Raw genomic sequence first — 3,424 nt, 5'->3', positions numbered from 1 at the left:
GCCCGAATTATTCTGGCACGTACTGCCCGAATTATTCTGGCACGTACTGCCCGAATTATTCTGGCACGTACTGCCATTTGTATAGTAATTCTTTCCATGTAAGAAAGGCACACTGATGTAGGAGGTAAGAAGCAGTGGTAAAAAGGTTGAAAAGTTGTTCTGTTGTTTTGTCACCATATTTGGCTTTGTAATTACTTCAGGTGGCAAAGAGCCACTGGAAGCATTTTTTCAGGTACAAACAGAGCTAGCCATTGTCTTTTGGAAAAGGGGCCTTCTTGCTAAATTATTTTTACTTGTGGTGTTGAAAAGTAAGGCTGCAGTGTCTCTTGTTAAATCCATTTAAGAATACTTTTGCTTCTAAAATGCAGCTCAGGAATATTAAAAGCTATAACATTACAGTGAAAGAGTTTATTTTGCCTTTTTATGGTAAAATTAAAAAGAAAACTATTTCCAGTGAACTGAAGTTGCTGTTTTCATATGTCAGTATATTAAAATCTATGGAAGTGTTCTATGAGAATCTGTTTGTTAAAAAACTCATTTGAGTAATGAGGCTCAGCCACTCGTCTTGACAGTCTTTGATGTACAGCCATGTACACTGTTAATTCAGTAGGGTATGTGCTCTTTATCTACAGGCTTCAGATGCAGTTTTGCCCACACTGCCTCAAATCAAAGCGCATCCCTTTCCTGGAGTGCTTCAGAAGAATATTGGTGCTGCAGCTCAGCTGGATCCCCAGCTGGCTGAGTGCATCTGTGTTTCCATGGAAGATGTTTCTTGCTAGATCACACTGCTGAAATCTTTCTTTTCTAGATGTGGAAGGAAAAGAGAGGTTCTTCCTTATTATTCATGTTTTTAAAGATCTGTGTTACTTCTCAAGTTTCTGTGACTTTTCTTGTGAGTTTCACCACTGCCTTTGAGGCTGAGACCTCAACTGATTTATCTAATCTTGAATTCTGAGCAGTTGCTTTTTTTGGCGAGTTGATTTTTCTACAATCTTTAGTGTTCAAAACCCATCTGTTGAAGATAAGTTTATCTTTAGTAATGATTTGACTAAAATCCGGTATAATGTTGATGACAAGTATTTGATAAATCTGGTGGGATGCCTTTTCATAAATGCATGTTTTTTTTAGCCTGCTATCAAATAGTGATGCATTGTCCATGGTAACACCATGTTTAAGGAAGGAAGGAAAAGTATGTGATTCCATCTGCAGTCCTGCAAGGAGTTGAACTACTGGCTGTCAATACCCATGTCTTTCAGCTCGGGATGAGGGTTCTTACTAGTATGGTATTTCCACAACATATCTTGTGGATTTCTGCTGGGGTTGATGTGGGGGGTCTTGATGATTAATATATGTAAGTGGGGAAATGCTAGTTTGTAACGCTGCTCTGAGGAAGTTGTCATGCTATGAATGCAATGTGTCATTGCCATGTGTGGAAGCAGTTAAGGCAGTGGTGGTCATCAAAAAGTGTTCCTACTAGGAAAATCTACTGGCTGTTGTTAGTTGATATGGGAAGGAGAAGGAGTGCTGAATATATTTTTTTTTTCACTCCAAAGAAGGCACCAAGACCAGGTTTGATATCCCAGCCTGAGATGATTAAATTCTATAAACTCCCCTGATGTCTAGGGCAATTTCTGAGGTCAGAGGAGATAAGCATCCTTTCCCCAAGCCCTGCTTGTCTGTCAGGCTTTGATCATTTAGTCTAACACACTGTATCCAGCACTGTCTTCATACATCATAAGAGTGCAGTAACATAATTAGTTGATTCAAAGCCTAAAAATTCTTTGAAGGTACTTGCAAATGCTTACTTTCCACAACATGGGGAGGGAATATCAAAGAAGACTTTCCACTAGCTAGATGAACCCAACCACAATTTCTTAAAACTGCTACTAAGAGTTGCCCAGTAAATAAATGCTCAGTGCAATTTTTAGTCTTAACACTTTGCAATATTGTTTCACATATGTTTTGCATCAAAGCTCTCCAAAATCTTTACAATGCTGAATCCCCTGAAATAAATATTGCATTGTGTGTCCTTGTACCTCGGTCTGGCTGGGATGGAGTTAACCTTTGTAGCAGCCCATGCAGTACTATGTTTTGGGTTTGTGACCAAAACAATAGTGATAACACACCGATGTTTTAGCTGTTGCTGGTCAGTGCCTGCACAGTCTGGAGGCCTTCTCTGTTTCTCACACTGACCTGCTCCAGGAGTAAGCTGGGGGTAAGCAAGAGGCTGGGAGGGAGCACTGATTCCCCAGGTGACCAAAGGGATGCTCCATGTCATGTAACATCATGCTTAACAGTAAATCATGGGACTTTGATCTTTCTGAGGTAGCTGCTGCTCTGAGACTGTTGGGGCATTGGTCTGCTTGTGGAAAGTGGTGTGTGACTGTCTTCCATGCACCCTACACCCTCAGTTAACTATCTACCTCAACCCACAACTCTTTTCACTTCTGCTTGTGTGATTCTCTCCTGGAGCATGAATGAATGAGCAGTTGTTTGGGGTTTGATTGTTATTGCTCAGTTACACAGTGAGGTGCACAGTGACATGGACTCCAGTTTAAAAAAAAAAAAAAAAGATGGTATCTGGGACTGCAAGAGAATTGTTTGCCGCATGAGTGGCTGGCACGGTTCACTTTATAGACCAAGTCCTTCCTCAACTAGTCAGTATTTGGTCCTGTCTTTCCATTGGTAACCCAGGGCTGGGCATGTTCCTGTCCATTTGACCGTCTGCCTTTGGCTGATCACTGTCCTGCTGTAGCACATGCAGGTTTAAAACCCATTCAGCAACTTTTCTGTAGCTCTAGACAATTTGATGATGGTAGTGTGGATATACTCGGGGTCTGTAGTGGGTGTCACCATGTCTTTTGTTGCTTTTCAAAGTCTTTATTGATGATGGCTTTTGAACTGCGAGGAAACTTGAAAAGAGTTGAAAATATTTTAATATGATCACAAATATAACTTACGCCCTGCCCAATACTATTATTCAAGTTTTTTGTTTATTATGGCTGAGGGGATACCCCAAAAACCTTGTTGATGTGATAACCTAAAGAATATAACTTTTACAGTAATTATAGAATCATTAGGGTTGGAAAAGCCCTCCAAGATCATCTGGTCCAACCATCTCACTACCACCAATGTCACCCACTAAACCATGTCTCTAAGCACCCCATCCAACCTTTCCTTAAACACCCCCAGGGACAGTGATGCCACCACCTCCCTGGGAAACCAATTCCAATGGCTGACTGCTCTTTTTGAGAAGAAATGTCTCCATTTCCAACCTCAATTAACTGATCTGTATTGACTGTACATCAATATATCTCTACCAATTATATTCTAGGAGTCTTTGTGTTTCAAATGAGAGAATGTAGGACATGGTCAGACTCTGTAGGAGCTTCTGGAAGCCTAAATACTGCAGTCACTGTTATTT

The sequence above is a fragment of the Oxyura jamaicensis genome, chromosome 1 (genome assembly GCF_011077185.1).
Source record: "Oxyura jamaicensis isolate SHBP4307 breed ruddy duck chromosome 1, BPBGC_Ojam_1.0, whole genome shotgun sequence".
In the NCBI taxonomy this organism is placed as follows: Eukaryota; Metazoa; Chordata; class Aves; order Anseriformes; family Anatidae; genus Oxyura; species Oxyura jamaicensis.
Note: the sequence above shows the minus strand (reverse complement) of the source record.